Source organism: Colobus angolensis, unplaced genomic scaffold (genome assembly GCF_000951035.1).
Source record: "Colobus angolensis palliatus isolate OR3802 unplaced genomic scaffold, Cang.pa_1.0 Scaffold161, whole genome shotgun sequence".
Taxonomy (NCBI): Eukaryota; Metazoa; Chordata; class Mammalia; order Primates; family Cercopithecidae; genus Colobus; species Colobus angolensis.
The window spans coordinates 9,035,052-9,053,118 of NW_012114722.1; the positions used below are offsets into that span (position 1 = coordinate 9,035,052).

The window sequence follows — 18,067 nt, forward strand, 5'->3', positions numbered from 1 at the left end:
ATAACAAGATTTTCGGTTATTTATGAGTGGAAGCTGGCATGATGTTCGTCCTTGGGAGAAATTATTAGTCCTGTGCATCTTGAGGCAGAATAAAAGTTCAATTCAGAGAAAAAAAAACCTAACTATATAAAAACATTGAAATAGGTAAAGACAAATGCCAAAGTGATAAGTTTAGTTGTTTATCCAACAAGTTGCCTTTTATCAAGTTGACAGCTACAGTATTTTTGTTTTTGTGGTTGGAAAACTGGAGTATCAATTAAGATACTTTCAGCCACATGTATTAGAATACCAGACTGAAATGGAATTAAACCCTAGAGGTTTATTACTTTCACATAAAAAATACCAGAGAGAGATGGTTCAGGTGTTGGTTAAGTGGCTTCTTTTATTCTCTCAGGCTTCCCCTTAAAGGATCTCATCCTCACATACTTATAACTGAAGCCCCAGGAATCTCATGCTGACAGACTATATTTGATGCAGGGAAGGGCAAGGCAGAACATTTGCCTAGTTTATCACTCCTCATCGTGGAAGAAAACCTTTCTCTGAAGCCACATCCCGGCACAGAAGATTTCTTCTTGGATTCCATTGGCCCCAGTTGATTTTCAGCCTCAAACCCTAGTGAAGAATCAGATATAAACATTAGGGCACCATAAAAATCGAGGATGTTTATGTCTGTTTCTGAGTAAGAATATGAGAATAGTGTTTATAATTTTTCTGGAATAAAATGGCCTATTAAGAAAAAATATTTTACTTCTACATGAAATTTAGCATTTCAACATTGAAGTTGCTTTTTATATGCATATTGTAAATGTATCCCCCCAATGTTAAGCTTTGCTGATATAATTTAATTTTTATTTGCTACCAGTTCTTCAATACGTGAAGAAGAGAACTATCTTAACCATGAGTTTTTTGTTGAGTTAATTTCTTAGTTTAAACTGTTATCACTTGTGAAATTTATAACTACAGAGGAGCAGTATGTGAGAGACAGAGTAAAAATAGACATGTGAAGTCTGCTGTATTCGATCTAGCCATAACATAATTATTTTGCAATGAAAGGTATAGTTCTGAATTTACTGGAACTACTTAATTCTTTTCAGTTATAATTCAGGATAATAAGCTACTTGAAAACATATAATGAAACTGAAGGACATAGTTCCTTTTTTTACTTTAATTTTAAGTGGATTCAGGTTAATTGCTTTTATTTTACATTGAAATGAATAGTTTGGTTGGGTCAGAGCTTAATAAAACATGAATGAATGTATGTGGTATAAAATCACATTTGTCTTGTTTTTTTCTGATGTGTTTCAGATAGAGTGATTAACCATCCCTGCTAATGTGGAACGGAGAGGTTTCATGGGATACTGGACTTTCAGTGCTAAAAGTAGTAAAGTCTAAGGAAAGCCAAGAGGCATTGATCATTCTAGCTTCAGAGTGTCTTAAAGCTTTGAAGTATATATTTTGGATTAGAATTCATGAATGAATCTTAGGCCGTTGGCAAATAAATGTATTTCATGAGAAGTCATCTTTCTGTCATCCTTAATATAAAACTCTTTGTCTTTTAATTTGGCTTTCTTAGTAAATTATTTGGCTTCTTTAATAGTTTCTGTAGTCACATCTTATTATTCTTTTGGTCTTTGCCTCTCATTTCAAAATAATTCTGATAATAATTAAGTTACAACATGACATACAGTATTTATTAACAGTGTGGACTTTGTGAGAAGCATAACTTAGAAACAGAATCCATTGACTGTGAGTGTAACATACTGCATTGTGTTTTCATCTACAGCTGGCTGGCAAAATGTAACAATGTGAAAGAAGAAAACTCTAGGAAGAAACTTCAACAGCAAAATGAAATGTCTGTTGATTTGCAGTTTAATATTTATTTAATATAATATTCCCCCAAATCCACAATATTTTACTGGCAAAACTAGTCCTGACCCTTTCTAAAACTGTTTGACAATGAGAAGTTTATGGTAATGCATGGTAGTATGTTTTAAGATAATATTTAGCTAGTGGCACATTGCACCTCCTGTTATAATTAAAGTATTTTTTGTGTTAAATACAAAATTTAAAAATGTTTGCTATGATAAATGTAATGTTTTGCTACAGGTTTTCCATGGAAAGTCTTCAGCATTGACTACATTGAAAATTCTCGGAAAATATGTTTCAAATTTGAAAAACTTAATGTACTCAAAGTTTTTCAGTAATACTTCTTTTACTTATATTGTAGCTACTTAGTGTGAGTCTTTTACTTGCTTTCAATTTATTTATTTATTTAACAAATATTCACTATGGGCCAAGCACTATAATAGTAAACAAGTGATAGTGATGAACAAAACAAACACGTTCCCTATTTTCCATGGTGGTTTTCAAAGTCTTTTTATAAAATAAAACAATATTTCTCTGCCTTTCAGTGCTAGTTATTTCAAATTCTTTTAGAAATTAGATAAGGTGTAATCAAATAACAAATTTTAGTTGGATTAGATTACTGTTAATTTATGCAAAGCTTCTCACATAATTATTGTACTGATGGGAAGAATTTTTAAGCCCGTTGAGGTTAGCTGTGCAATCAATTCCCATGAAGATAACAAAAGATAATTGGACTCTGATTTGTTGAACAAAACTAAGTCATAATGCAAGTTATGTTTTCATTTATATATGAACTTCATATTCAGTTGCTTCCAAGAGAAACTGCTGTGGGGTCATTGATGGTTCCTCCTCTTCTTTACCATTCATGGACTACCCAATACCTATGTCTGTTTTTTTTTTTTTTTTTTTAATGGACAGCAGCCTGGGACATACTCCCAAGTTTCCTTGGGAGCGCTCCTTCCTATGTCTTAATTAAATCTATTTCTACTTCTTAATACATTTTCCATCTCTTCTTATATCCATGTATTAGCTCAGGTACTTGTAATCTCTCACATGGTTTAGTGGAACATTCATATATTTAGTCTTCTTACCTCCAGGATTCTCTGTTCTCATCCCATCATTTACATTGGCACAAGAATAATCTAAAGGTAGTGTAAATAGAATTATTTGTTTACAGAATAGAATGTAAATGTAAAATTTGTAGACTAGAATCTGAAAGTAAAATGCAAATACAATTTTGTTCATCTATTGCTTGAACATCTTCTATGGCTCCAAATATTTTCACTATAATGATAAATTATTCATTGTAAACAAAGTCCTTCATGACCTGATCACAGTTAACCTTATTTGCTTCCTTCCCCACTGCTCTTTACCACATACCATATACAACTGCTTTATTGAAATAGTCTCTTCACCATTCATGCCTTTTTCATGTCATGTACTTTTATACTTCTGTGTTGTTCCCACTGTCTAGCGTGTCTTTCTCCCTTTTTCTATCTGATCAACTCCTACTCACTTTTCAATATTCCTTCTCTGAAACATACTGTTATTTTCTGATAGACGTATTCTCATTCCCTCATTTGATTTCCCAGAGCATATTATACAAATGTTTACTATAGAACTTGCCACATTTCATCATCACTTTACCTATCTTTCTGACTCTGCTACTAGTTTTTTAAGAACAGACACTAAGTCTTAATAAACTTTGGAATCCCATCCCCTATCATAGAGATTAGCTAGTTAACTATCTAGGTAATATGTGTCTTACACTAATACTGTCTTATGCTGATACTTATGCTAAGACATAGCAATATGTCTTAGTCATCAAAAAAACTAAATTGCTTATTCAGGATAACTTGATGAATAAATTATAAATTGTTCGCTTGCTAGAAAATATAAGTGATTTTACCATTTGGGCACTTTGAAAACACTGAAATTATTTGCAGGGAAGATGAAATCTTCTTTAACCTTCAACTTAAAATTGCTTTAATATTTAGAAGAAGACAGGTGCAATAGTGCTGCTCTACAACTTATTGTGAGAGCTTAGATAAGCTATTTAACCTTTGTAATCTTCAAATTACTATGTTTCATGGAGATAAAACAGCATGTACCTCATGGAGTTTATTAAGGAAAAACCTTAGACAAGTTAAATTCAACAAAGTTTATTTGAGCAAGCAGTAGCTTCTAGAACCAGGCGGCATTCTGGACCAAAGATTATTCAGAATGCACCCACCCCGAATGTGGTGAGCTATATTTACAACCAGAAAACAGAAAATGACATATAGGGATTACTTGATTGGTGCAGTTTGCATTTGCCTTATTTGGGAATAATTTAGCAGCTTTCAGCAGCTTTTAGCAGCTTTCAGACCTTCAGCTGAAGATCCTGCTGTTACAGTTGACTGAGACACTGTGCTTCGTTACAAGGGCCTACTACTGTGTATGCTGACAACTTGTTTACACATCAAGCTAGGCCACAGTTCATTATGTAAAAATGCCACTTTAAACCATACTTAATTTAACAACTCCCCACATTTGGTCATCCTCTCGTCCAAAAGAGATTGACCAAAGCCATAGACATGGGGAGTTACACCATCCTCTGCAGCCTTCATGATCGCTCTTCTGGATCCAGCAATTGTCAAGAATTTACAATTTCACGATGTAAAATAAGTTAGATGACTCTTATGTTTTTGTTATTCCAACTGTAATGAGACCATCCAATGCACAGAAGACAGCTGTATATGGGTATTTAAAATGTTTGAGTGAGGACAACACAATTCAATGCCAAGAAACTGAAACTCACCTTTCAGCAGGAGTCTCCATGAATTAACTAATCAAAACTGAACAACTGAAAATTCAGGCACTAAGCATAATTCATTAGTGTTTGAGTCCCATTGGTCATACTCCTTGTTTGGAATATGATGGAGAACGAGGCCCATGACATGCTGCAAGATTGTCTGATCTAAAGAGGTATTCAATTTTGTGGTTAGTCTGGTGACACAATTCACAGTGATCTGGAGATCCATTAACAGAAATGTAAATATTAGAAAACCTTAGAGCAGCCAAGCTTGCCATCCATTTGTCAGAGGGTAGCCTCTATGCATCTGAATCCCTGAGAGGTTTGATTGGTCACAAAGTCCAAATTTTTTCCCAATTTATGAATTAGCTTTAAATTTCATACAACTGGCACCCCACTACTGCCAAAAGTGAGGCCCCAGAAACATGACAGGAACCTTTCCTCATTGGAAACAAATTTGTCCATATTCATTTCAACATGGATACGAATTTTGATTATTGACCTTTTTGATGTCTGATTATAGAAAATACTAAGAAGATTTTTGGGAAAAGCTGTCTGGAAGGCAGAAGAGAGACTGGACAAACAGCAAGATTTTAAAGTGAAGAGGCAGACCCAGTATAGGCCCTCGGGAGCTGGAAAGGAAGGCCACCTAGTGGCGTTTGAGCGAAGGTCAGTTATATCTACTCAGTCAATAATCATAGCTCCTGAATAAAATACAAAAAGAAATTTGCTCTTAGGTGGTTGTATACTGTAGGTGTGCATAACCACACCTATTGGTGAGTAGTGTTATATAGGCAGTTACTTGTACCCGCATAGGTAGTTCCTGGGTCTCTAATATTTGATGCCAGAAAGCACAGTATACCTTGTAAAAGGCATCACCCAGAGAGGATTTTTTTGTAAAGTTCCTCGTAGCAAGTAGGCTATTGATTGAAAAAGTAAGAGTACTGCTTCTATAGATCATAGGAAAACAATAAGTGGTGATGTTTAACATATCAGGGATAACTTTTCACTCTTCCTTTGAGGTTTTCAAGGTGAGTATGGGAACATGAAGAGGTATTGGCAATAATGGAATGATTTCTTAAGGGTTTTTCTTTTTGCGTTAGACCACAAATCCAACAATTATTTGGTTTCTTGCTAGAGCATAAGCTTTTGCTAAAGCCATATGCAGGTTATTGTCCCATGAATTTTCCTGCATGAAAAGAGAAAGGGTGAGAACAGCAGAAAACAGGAGGAAAATTAAGGTCTTCATAATTGCAGAGAAGTCTTGGTCCATGATCTTAGGAAAGCTGTCCATGTATTACAATTCCATCTGTTTCTGGGAAAGAATTTCTTTGGTTAACATTACCTTAGAGTCTCCAACAGGTGTGCAGTTCCAGGAGCCTGGAGGGGCCCACTTAAGTTGTGACTTGTAGACCCAAGATTCAAGTCTCTTGAGCTTTGCTGTGGTGAGGGTGGAGAAAAAAACTTGGTAGAGGTCTTTTTATTTAAAAATAAAAAAAAAAAAAAAAATTCAGGCTGAGCACAATGGCTCATACCTGTAATCTGAGCACTTTGGGAGGCCGAGGCAGGCTGATCACTTGAGGTCTGGGGTTCGAGACCAGCCTGGCCAACGTGACGAAACCCCATCTCTACTAAAAATACAAAAAAAGTTTAGCTGGGCATGGTGGTTTGTGCCTGTAATCCCAATTGCTTGGGAGGCTAAGAAAGAATCGCTTGAACCCAGCAGGTGGAGGTTGCAGTGAGCCGAGATCATGCCACTGCATTCTAGCCTGGGTGACAGAGGGAGACTCCATCTCAAAAATAAATAAATAAATAAAAATTACTTTAGATTCAGGGGTACATGTGTAGGTTTGTAATACAGGTAAACTAGTGTAATGGAAATTTGATATAAAGATTATTTTGTCACCCAGATACTAAGCCTAGTATCCAATAGTTATTTTTTCTGCTCCTCTCCCTCCTCCCAGCCTTCACAGTTTGTTAGGCCTCAGTGTCTTGTGTTTCTCTCTTTATGTCCTTGTATTCTCATAATTTAGCTCTCACTTATAAGTGAGAACATGCAATATTTGTTTTTCTGTTCCTGCGTTAGTTTGCTAAGGATGATGGCCTCCAGCTTTCTCCATGTTGTTGCAAAGCACATGACCTCGTTCTTTGTTATGACTGCATAGTATTCCATGATGTATATGTACCATGTCTTTTTTCAACCAGTCTGTCATTGATGGTCATTTAGGTTGATTCCATGTCTTTGCTATTATGAATAGTGCTGCAGTGAACATATGTGTGCATGTATTTTCCATTATGATTGCTGTGAGATGGCATCTCATTGTGGTTTTGATTTGCATTTCTTTAATGATCAGTGATACTGAGTTTTTTTCATATGAATGTTGGCTTCACGCATGTCTTCTTTTGAAAAGTTTACGTTCATATCCTTTATCCACTTTTTAATGGAGCTTTTTGTTTTTTTCTTGTATATTTGTTTAAGTTCCTTATAGATACTGGATATTAGACATTTGTTAGATGCATAGTTTTCAAATATTTTCGCAAATTCTGTAGGTGGTCTGTTTACTGATAGCTTATTTTTGCTGTGCAGGAGCTCTTTAGTGTAATTAGATCTCATTTATAATTTTTTGCTTTTGTTGCAGTTGCTTTTGGCATCTTCGTCATGAAATTTTTGCAAGTTCCTATGTCCAGAATGGTATTGCCTAGGTTGTCTTCCAGGGTTTTTAAAAATAATTTTGGATTTTACATTTAAGTTATTAATCCATCTTGAGTTACTTTTTGTGTATGGTTTAAGGAAAGGGTCCACTTTCAATCTTCTGCATATGGCTAGCTAATTATTCTAGCACCATTTGTTAAATAGGGAATCCTTTCCCAATTGCTTATTTTTGTCAGCCTTGTTGAAGATTAGATAGTTGCAGGTGTGTGGCCTGATTTCTGGGCTCTCTGTTTTGTTCCATTGATCTGTGGGTCTGTTTTTGTGCCAGTTCCATGCTGTTTTGGTTGCTGTAGCCCTGTGGTTTAGTTAGAAGTCAGGTAGCATGATATCGTCTGCTTTGTTCTTTTTGCTTAGGATTGCCTTGGCTATTCAGGTTGTTTTTTTTTTTTTTTTTTTTTTATTCCAAATGAATTTTAAAATAGTTTTTGTATAGTTTTGTGAAGAATCTCGTTAGTAGCTTGACAAGAATAGCATTGAACCTATAAATTGCTTTGTGCAGTATGGCCATTTTAGGGATCTTGATTCTTCCTATCCATGAGTGTGGAATTTGTTTTGTTTTGTTTTGTTTTTTTAATCTCTGATTTATTTTGGCAGCGTTTTGTAATTCTACTTGTAGAGATTTTTCGCCTCCCTCATTAGGTATATTCCTAGGTATTTTATTATTTTTGTGGCAATTGTGAATGGGACTGTGTTCCTGATTTGGGCCTCTGCTTGGCTGTTGTTGGTGTATAAAAATAGTAGTGATTTTGTACATTTATTTTGTATCCTGAAACTTACTGATGCTGTTTATCAGCTTAAGGAGATTTTGGGCTGAGACTATGGGGTTTTCTAGATATAGAATTATGTCTTCTTCAAATAGGGATAGTTTGCCTTCCTATTTGGATGTACTTCATTTCTTTCTCTTACCTGATCGCTCTGTTCAGGACTTCCAGTATTACGTGGAATAGGACTGGTGAGATAGGGCATCCTTGTCTTGTTCCAGTTTTTAAGAGGGATGCTTTTCGCTTTTGACTATTCAGTATAATGTTGGCTGTGCATTTGTCATAAATGGCTCTTGCTGTTTTGAGGTATGTTTCTTCAATAACTAGTATGCTGAGAGCTTTTAACGTGAATGGATGTTGAATTTTACTGAAAGTCTTTTCTGCCTCTATTAAGATCATCATATGGGTTTTTTTTTTTTTTCTGTTAATGTGATGCATTACATTTATTGATTTGCCTGCAGTGAACCAATGTTGTGTCCCAGGGATAAAACTTACTTGGATTGTAGTGGATTCACTTTTTGATGTGCTGCTGGATTCAGTTTCCTTCTGTTTGGTTGAGGATATTTGCATCAATGTTCATCAAGGATATTGGCCTGAAGTTATCTTTCTCGTGTGTGACTCTGCCAGGTTTTGGTATCAGCATGGTGCTTACCTCATAGAATGAATTAGGGAGAAGTCATTCATCCTCAAATTTTTTTTGTAATAATTTCAATAAGAATGGCACCAGATCTTTTTTTGTACCTCTGGTAGAATTCAGCTGTGAATCTGTCTGGTCCAGGGCTTTTTTTGATTAGCAGGCTATTTATTACTGATTCATTTTGGACCTCATTATTGGTCTGTTCAGGGATTCAATTTTTTTCCTGCTTCAATTTTGGGAAGGTGTCCAGGAATTTATTCATTTCTTCTTGATTTTCTAGTATGTGTGCATAGAGGTTTTCATAATAGTCTCTGATAGTTATTTGCATGTCTGTGGGGTCAGTGGTAAGATCTTCTTTGGCATTTCTGATTGTGTTTATTTTAATCTTCTCTATTTTCTTTTTCATTAGTCTAACAGTCTATCTATCTTATTAATTTTTTCAAAACATCAGTTCCTGGCCCTGTTGGTCTTCTGAATGACTTTTAATTTCTCAATCTCCTTCACTTCTCTAATATGTGTCATTTCTTGTCTTCTGCTAGCTTTTGGATTGGTTTGCTCTTGCCTCTCTAGTTCTTTATGTTGTGATGTAAGAGTGTTAACTTGAGATCTGTTTCACTTTTCGTTGTTGGCATTTAGCGCTATAAATTTCCCTCTTAACACTGCATTAGCTGTGTCTTAGAGATTCTGGTATGTTGTATATTTGTTCTCATTCACTTCAAAGAAGTTCTTGATTCCTGCCTCAATTTTATTATCTACTGTAAAATCATTCAGAAGTGGGTTAATTTTTATGTAAATATATGGTTATGAGCTATTTTGATGATATTGAATTCTATTTTTATTGTGCTGTGGTCTGCAGGTATGGATTTTTTTTTTTAATTTGCTGAGGATTGTTTAGTGTCTGATTTTGTGGTCTATTTTAGAATATGTGCCATGTACAGATGAGAAGAATGTGCATTCCGTTGTTTTCAGTGGATAATTCTATAGATGTCTATTAGATCCATTTAGTCCTGTTTTGAGTTAAGGTTCTGAATATCTCTGTTAATTTTCTGTCTCAACGATCTGTCTAATATTGTCAGTGGGATGTTAAAGTCTCTGACTATTATTGTGTGGGAGTCTAAGTCTCTTTGAATGTCTCTAAGAACTTGTTTATGGGCCAGGCGCGGTGGCTCACACCTGTAATCCCAACACTTTGGGAGGCCGAGGTGGGTGAATCACCTCAGGTGAAGAGTTCAAGACCAAGCCTGGTCAACATGGTGAAACCCTGTCTCTACTAAAAATACAAAAATTAGCTGGGTGTGGTAGCTGGTGCCTGTAATCTCAACTTCTCGGGAGGCTGGGGCAGGAGAATTACTTTAACCTGGGAGGTGGAGGTTGCAGTGAGCAGAGATTGCACCAGTGCACTCCCCCTGGGTCACAAGAGCAAGACTCTGTCTCAAAAAAAAAAAAAAAAGAATCTGGGCTCCTGTGTTGGGTGCATATATGTTTAAGATAGTTAGCTTTTCTTGTTGAATTGAACCCTTTATCATTATGTAATGCCTTTCTTTGTCTTCTTAAAATTTTGTTGACTCAAAGTCTGTTTTGTCTGAAATCAGGACTGCAACCCCTGCTTTTTTTCTGTTTGTCATTTGCTTGGTAGATTTTTATTTGTCTCCTTATTTTGAGCCTGTGGTTGTCACCGCATGTTACATGGGTCTCATGAAGATACCCTCGGGTCTTCGTCCTTTATCCAGCTTGCCACTGTGTGCCTTTTAATTGGGGCATTTAGCCCATTTACATTCAATGTTAGTACTGATATGTATGAATTTGATCCTGTCATTGTGCTGTTAGTTGTTCATTATGCTGACTTGTTTGTCTGGTTGCTTTACAGTGTCATTGGTCTGTGTCCTATAACGTGTGTTTTAGTGGCTGGTAATGGTTTTTCCTTTTCATATTTAGCGCTGCTTTCAGGAGCTCTTGTAAGGTGTGCCTGGTGGTAACAAATTTCCTCAACATTTGCTTGTCTAAAAAAGATATCTTGGCCGGGCGCGGTGGCTCACGCCTGTAATCCCAGCACTTTGGGAGGCCGAGGCGGGCGGATCACAAGGTCAGGAGATCGAGACCATCCTGGCTAAGACGGTGAAACCCCGTCTCTGCTAAAAATACAAAAAATTAGCCGGGCGCGTTGGCAGGCGCCTGTAGTCCCCGCTACTCGGGAGGCTGAGACAGGAGAATGGCGTGAACCCGGGAGGCGGAGCTTGCAGTGAGCCGAGATCGCGCCACTGCACTCCAGCCTGAGTGATGAGCAAGACTCCATCTCAAAAAAAAAAAAAAAAAGATATTTTATTTCTCCTTCATTTCTGAAGCTTGGTTTTCTTAGCTAGGAAGTTCTTGGTAGGAATTTCTTTTCTTTGAGAATGTTCAATATAGGCCCCTAATCTCTTCTGGCTTGCAGGGTTTCTGCTGAGTGGTCCACTGTTAGTCTTATGAGCTTCCCTTTATAGGTGACTTGTCCTTTCTTTCTAGTCGCCTCTAGTATATATATATTTTTCATTTCAACCTTGGAGAATCTTATGATTTTGTGTCTTGGGGATGATCTTGTAAAGTATTTTGCTGGGGTGCTCTGCATTTCCTGAATTTGAATGTAGGCCTCTCTAGCTAGATTGGGGAAGTTTTCATGGGTAATATCCTGACATGTTTTCCAAGTTGCTTCCATTCTCCTCATCTCTTTTAGGAACACCAATGAGTCATAAATTCAGTCTCTTTACATAATCTCGTATTTCTTGGAGGTTTTGTTTTTTCCTTTTGTTCTTTTTTCTTTATTCTTGCCTGACTTTCTTATTTTAAAAATCCAGTCTTCAAACTCTGGGATTCTTTCCTCAGCTGTTAATACTTACGATTTTGTTATGAAATTCTTGTAGTGTTTTTCAGCCATATCAGAGCAGTTACGTTCTTTTCTATACTGATTCTTTTGTCTGTCAGCTCCTATATCATTTTATTGTGATTCTTAGCTTCCTTACATTGGGTTTCAACATTATCTTGAATCTCAGTGGGTAGGATTCTTTCTAATGAGGTTCAAGGGCAGTCTTTCTCTGATGTCATTTCCAGAATACTCAGTCTCTAGGGTTCTAGATTTTGAGAGATCTCGTTTTCATCAGTTGGTGGGTCACAAAAAGCTTTGTTTACTTAATGAAAATACATTCTGGCATAATGCATCCGTAATGCCTTATAATTTGCCCAGTAAAATGGGTTTTTCTGTCACTGAAATTTTCTACAGGGATTCCCCGTAAAGGGAAGGAAACGTACCTGCTAAAAGCTTTCCAGCCACTCTCACTGCATCTGTGCTCCTACATGTAAAAGCTTCTGTCTAACCAAAATACATACAGACCATTTCAAGTATATACATATATGGTTTAATATTTATTTACTATTAAATTAAATAAAGATGAAGGTGGCAACTGAATGAAGTCTATCAATAAATATTCAAATTATCCTTCAGGCTGTGGAAATGCACCACCTGAAGTTTTTATTTTCTTCCAAGGATTTTGCGTTTCAAAAACCAGACATTGATTACAAACTATTTTGACTATTTTAGAACAGTTGCTCCACCAATTGTTTTTTTCAATTTGGATCAGCTTGCCCATTCCATGATGAGTTGTGAAGTGCAAGACTTTTAAAAATTATTAAATTGGTGAATTACTTCAATTGATTTTCTAATGACATACCAGTTTTATGTTCCTCAATTAAATCTAACTTGCTAGATTCACTTTGTTATTATTTTATTTAATTATTTTGCCTACAATGCTCATTATCTGGCTGATGGGGTCATTTGTACCCCAAACTTGAGCAATTAGGCAGTGCACTCAGGAAACTAATCTTCATGTGCACCCACAAATACAAATGCTAAAAAAAAATGGTCTATATATGCATGAATGATATTAGCTAGTACATTTTTTCTCACATTATTTTTCTCAGGTTTTAGAATCATAGTTATACAAGTGTTATATATTATGAAAAACTTTGGATATTATAGTAGTACTGGCTTCACTGAAAGTTCAGTAGAACTTACAAAGTTGATAGACCTCGGATATGGGAGTGGACGATTTTTGACTTCTCATTCAATTTAATGAAAGTTATACAACTACTCATAAGCTGTGGCTCTTTGTGAGTTAGTTTGGTAAGCTATAGTTTTCAAGGGGTTGTCCATCGCATATGAAGTATCCAAATTTGTTGATGTAATATAGTTAAAAATAAATTGTATTATCTTTACAAAGTCTACAGCATCATATTTAGGTGCCAAATTTTATTACTAGTATTGTTTATGCCTTCACTTTTTTCATCCTAATCATCTTGCCAAAGGCATATCAATTTTTGGCCGGGCATGGTGGCTCACACCTGTAATCCCAGCACTTTTGGAGGCCGAGGCAACTGGGTCACTTGGGGCCAAGAGTTAGAGACTAGCCTGGCCAATATGGTGAAACTCCATCTCTCCTAAAAATTAAAAAACTAGCCAGGTGCAGTGGCACATGCCTGTAATCCAAGCTACTAGGGAGGCTTAGGCATGATAGTCGCTTGAAATTTGGGAGACAGAGGTTCCAGTGGGCCAAGATAGCACCGTTACACTCTAGCCTGGGTGACAGAGGGAGATTCTGTCTCAAAAAAAAAAAAAAAAAAAAAAAAAGACATATCAACTTTATTAATCTTTGCTAATAATAAATGTTTGGTTTAGCTGATACTTTCATTTTGCATTTCTTTCTATTTTATTAATTTCTACTGTAGTCTTTCTATTTTTCTTCCACATCCTAGATTTATTTTTTATTTTAAAATATTTTTTATTTATTTTTATTTCTAGCTTTCATTCAAGGTTCAAGGATATATGAAATAGCCAGACACATGTAAACTTAGAGTCATGGGGGCTTGGTGGGCAGATTATTTCACCATCCAGGCAATAAGCATCATACCTGATAGGTAGTTTTTTTGATCCTCACCATCCTCCCACACCCCATGCTGAAGGAGGCCCAAGGGTCTTGTTCTCTTATGTCCATGTGCACTCAGTGTTTAGCTCTCACTTGTAAGTGAGAAGACGGGATATTTGGTTTTCTGTTTTTGCATTAATATTCTTAACATAATGACCTCCAGTTCCATCCGTGTTGCTGCAAAGGACATTATCTCATTTGTGTTCTGACAGTGTGGTATTCTGTGGGGCATATGTACCACATTTTCTTTAGTCCAATATTGATGGGCATTTAGGTTGATTCCACGTTTTTTCTCTTGTTAATAGTGCTGCAAATGAACCTATGTGTGCATCTGTCTTTGTGGTAGAATAATTTATATTCCTTTGGATATACACCCCAAAATAGGATTGCTGGGTAGAATGGTAGTTTTTTTGTATGTTCCTTGAAAAATCTCCAAACTTCTTTCCATAGTATATGAACTAATTTACATTCCCATTTGCAGTGTATAAGTAGTCTGTTTTCTCTGAAACCTCAACAGCATCTGTTATATTTTGACTTTTTAATAATAGCCATTCTGAGTGGTGTGAGATGGTATCTCATTGTAATTTTTATTTGCATTTATTTTATAATCAGTGAGGTTTACTTTTACGTATGTCTTCTTTTAAGAAGTGTCTACTCATGTCATTTGCCCATTTTTAATGACTTTTTTTCTGTTTTTGCCTGTTAATTTGTTTAGATTCCTTATAGATTTGCGATAGCAGACCTTTGTCAGATGCATAATTTGAAAAAATTTTCTCCTATTCTTTAGGTTGTCTGTTAATTACTCTATTGATAGTTTATTTTGCAGTGCAGAAACTGTTTAATTTAATTAGGAACGATTTGTCAATTTTTCTCTTGTTACAATTGCTTTTGGAGGCTTTGTGATAAAATCTTTGCCATGGCTTATATCCAGAATGGTATTTCCTAGGATTTCTTTTAGGGTTTTTATAGGTTTGGGTTTTACATTTAATTCTTTAATTCATTTTGAGTTGATTTTTGAATATTAGGGAAAGGGAGGGGGTCTAGTTTCAGTCTTCTGCATATGACTAGCCAGATATGCCAGTACCATTTATTTTATAGGCAGTCCTTTCCCCATTGCTTGCATTTGGAGACTTTGTCAAAGATTAGGTGGTTATAGGTGTGTGGCTTTATTTCTGGGTTCATTAACCTGTTCCATTATTCTAAGTGTCTGTTTTTTGTACCAGTACCATGGTGTTTTTGCTTTGCGTAGCCTTGTAGTATAGTTTTAAGTCAGGTAATGTGATGCCTTTTGGTTTGTTATTTTGGCTTAAGTTTGCTAAATCTGTCTCGCTCCAAGAGCACTCTCCACAGCTTTAGACCTCTATATATGACGTCCTGTGAAATATCTCCCTTTGGATGTCTCATACGGACAGTTGAAACTCAACTCACCTATATTAGTCAATGTTCGGTCAGAAAAACAGCCCATGAAATGTCATTCAACGAAGCATATTTCATCTGATGAAGGAAAACTCAAAAGGCCAAACGAGAGGTCAAGACAGCCCAAAGAGTCACAACAGCTGGAAGCCACAGCCATCCCATGGCTCGCGGGGAATGAAGGAGATGGTGTGGCCACAGGCCTAGAACAGAGCTGCCTGGTGAGGGTGGGGACTCCAGAGACAGAGCAGCCAGTAGCCCTGCCACAGCTGCAGCTGCTGGAACAGCCTGAGTAGACATAGAGGAAGAAACATGCTGACTTCTCTCTTGCTCCCATTCTCCAGCCTCCTGCCAATGCTTTCCATTGGCTGAACCTACCTGGAAGAGTTGACAAAGAGCTCTGGGAGGTGGCATTTTCAGGGTTAGCCCCCTGTGACACTGAGCAGAGCAGTGGAAAGCCAGAGAGTGCACCTGAATCAAACAGGCAAATGATATACAATACCCACTTCTTCCTTTGTCCCCTATCCCAGTGAATGGACCATCTTACAGTTGCGTGGTGTTATCTCACTTTGTGAATGTACCATAGTTTGTTGAATCCATTTCCTCTGTTCGAGCATTTTGGGTAGTTTCTAACGTGTGGCAACTGTAAATAATGCTGCAATCAAATAACGTTTTGTGCATATGTATTTTCATATTATTAGAATTATGTCTTCAGGATAAATTCCTAGACATGGGGTTGCCAGGTCAAATGTGAAATACACATATATTTGTTAAAAAAAAAAAAAAGATTGCCTTGGCTGTTCAGGCTCTTTATTCATTCCATATAAAATTTAAAATAGGTTTCTCCACTTCTGTTGAAAATGCCATTGGTAACTTTAAAGGAATAACATTTCTGTAAATTGCTTTGAGCAATATGTCCATTTTAACAATATTGATTCTTCCCATCCATGAGCAGGGAATGTTTTCCATTTGTGTCATCTCTGATTTGTTTCAGAAGTGTTTTGTTATTTTCATTGTGGATGTCATTCACCTCCCTGGTTAGATCTATTCCAGGGTGTTTTATTTTGTTGTCACTCTTGTGAATGGGATTGTGTTCTTGATTTAGATCTCAGCTTGACTATTGTTGATGTATAGAAATGCAACTGATATTTGTACATTGATTTTGTATACTGCAAGTTTACTGAAGTTGTTTATCACTTCTAGAGGCTTCTGGGCAGAGACTATAGGGTTTTCTATGTATAAAATCATATTATCTGTGAAGAGAGATAGTTTGTCTTCTCTTCCTATTTGGATGTATTTTATTTTTTTTTCTCTTGCCTAACTGCTCTGGGTAGGACTTTTAGAACTATGTTGAATAGGAGTGGCGAGAGTGGGCATCCATGTCTTGTGCCAGTTTTCCAGGGGAACTCTTCTAGTTTTTGCCCACTCAGGATGACATTGGATGTGAGATTTTCATAGATGACTCATTGTTTTGAGGTATTGTCCCTCAGTGCCTAATTTGTTGAGGGTTTTTAACATGAAAGGATGTTGACGTCTATCTAAAATCTTTTCTCTGTCTATTGAGATGATCATGTGATTTTGGTTTTTAGTTCAGTTTATTTGTTGAATCACATTTATTGATCTGCATATATTTAACCAGCCTTGTATCCCAGAAGTAAAGCCTACTTGATCATGGGGGATTAGCTTTTTGATGTGCTGCTGAATTTTTTCGGCTTACATTTTCATGAGGATTTTTGATGTATGTTCATCAGGGATATTGGCCTGAAGTGTTCTTTTTTTGTTTTGTCTTTGCCAGGTATTGGCATCAGCATGATGCTGGCCTTGTAGAATGAGTTAGGGTGAAGTCTGTCCTCCTCACCCTCACAGCTCCTCCATAGGATCCAGCTGTTCTTTTTATATGTCTGGCGGAATTCAGCTGTGAATTCATCTGACCAGGGCTTTTCCTGATTGATAGGCTTTTTATTAGTGATTCAATTTTGGAAATTATTGCTCTGTTTAGGGTTCAGTTTCTTCCTGGTTCAATCTTGGGAGGCTGTATGTTTCCAGGAATGTATGCATTTCTTCTTGGGTTTCTACTTTGGGTACATAGAGGTGTTCATAATAGTCTCTGAGGGTTTTCTGTATTTCTGTGAGGTCAATGGTAATGTCCTCTTTGTTATTTCCGATTGCGTTTATTTCAGACTTCTCTCTCTTTTTCTTTATTAGGCTAGGTAGTGGTCTATTAATATTGTTTATTTTTAATAGAACCAATTTATGGTTTCATTGACCTTTTGTATATATTTTGCAACCTAGTTTTCTTCAGCTTAGCTCTGATTTGCTTATTTCTTCTCTTCTGCTTGTTTTGGTATTGGTTTGCTCTTGTTTTTTTAGTTACCCTAGTTGTGATATTAGATTGTTAATTTGAAGTCTTTCTAATTTTTGATATGGGCATTTAGTACTATATGCTTTCCTGTTAAATCTGCTTTAGTTGTGTCCCAGAGATTCTGGTATGTTTTTATCTGTTTTTCAATAATTTCACTAATTTCAAATAACACTTGATTTCTACCTGAATTTTATTTTTTACCCAAAACTCATTCAGAAGCAGGTTAATTTCTATGTAATTGTATGGTTTTGAGAGATCTTCTTAGTATTTATTTCTATTTTTATTGCACTGTGTTCAAAGAGTGTGGTTGATATGATTTTACGTTCTTTCAATTTGTTGAGAATTGTTTTATTCTTCAGTGTGTGGTCAAATTTGAAGTGTGTGCCATGTGCGGATGAAAATATATCCTCTTTTTTTTTTTTGCTTTTTACGAATTTCAACTTTTATTCTAGATACAAGGGATACATGTGCAGGTTTGTTACATGGGTATCCTGGGTATATTGTACCCAGGGAATAAGCGTGGTACCCAATTCCCAATTTGTAGTTTTGTACCTATGACCCCCTCTTTC

At 36.3% G+C, this 18,067-nt stretch overlaps 1 pseudogene; it reads right to left on the minus strand.

Moving 5' to 3' along the window:
• Nucleotides 1-4,475, minus strand: part of LOC105508426 — a 6,863-nt pseudogene extending 2,388 nt beyond the window's left edge.
• Nucleotides 4,476-18,067: the final 13,592 nt, after the last annotated feature.